Source organism: Dendroctonus ponderosae, unplaced genomic scaffold, assembly GCF_020466585.1.
Source record: "Dendroctonus ponderosae isolate FM_Combo_2020 unplaced genomic scaffold, Dpon_F_20191213v2 Dpon_F_20191213_1, whole genome shotgun sequence".
NCBI lineage: Eukaryota > Metazoa > Arthropoda > Insecta > Coleoptera > Curculionidae > Dendroctonus > Dendroctonus ponderosae.
The window spans coordinates 51,061,835-51,062,852 of NW_026017110.1; positions in this window are offsets into that span (position 1 = coordinate 51,061,835).

Here is a 1,018-nt window from a genome sequence, read left to right on the forward strand (position 1 = left end):
GGAACTTTTCATTTAATTAGGTAGTTAACGTAGGTTACAGATCAAACGGTTAGCAGACGGTAGTTTGTGGTCGTCAAACCGCGTTTTCTTGTTCTCTATTAAGCTCACCATTTTCCTTTTTTTGTATCATCATTCAAGTCAGTTTACGTACTATCACGGTAAAAGAATTGAGTAGGTATTTCGGCAGCATTCCATCGCTAAGTGTTCTAGTTTTGCTGCGAAAGCTAGTGGCGCTCGAACGAACTCACCCTTCGGGCTTTGCACACGACCGCCCGAAATACCCGCTCAACGGAAACCTTTTTTTTTCTCTCTCTCTCTCTCTATTAAATTGTTATTTAAATAATTAAATAGTTTTCATAAAAGGTTGATTTTTATTCTTTTGTGCTGTCCGAAATTTGTCGTATTGCAATTTTAACGAAATTTGGTATACAGGGGTTTTTGAGCATAAGAAATCCAAGTCTGTCGTCAGATTTTGATGAACTTGTAGAAAAAACCACTTAAGGCGATATCTGAGCAAAAAAATTGTTTCAACTTTTTGGTCACCCGGTATTTTGACTTCTAAGTTGGTTGTATCTAATCGCCTATTAATTTGGTACAAAAAAGGTATTCTTAGTCGATGTCCAAACAAGCCTCTGTTTCCGAGATATTTGCGATTACACCGCAAAATGCAGTATTTTCAAAAAATAAGCCACAATCAGTATCTAGGTGAAAAAATATTTACTAAACATCATTCTTTAACAATAGGATCTTTTTATCTTAATCCCTAACAATAAAACATTCATTTTCTACAGCAATTGCTCAAAATGTCCCCCGTTAACTTCAATACACTTTGAAATGCGTTTATTGAGGAATCGTCTAATTTAAAAAAAAACATATTTTCATTTCGAAATCATTCGGCGGCATTCATAATTTTATTTATCAACTCATCTCGGGTGCCTACCGTTTGATCGTACACTAATGATTTTAAATAACCCCAAACACAAAAATCTAATGGGTTAAAGTCAGGACTTCGCGCCGG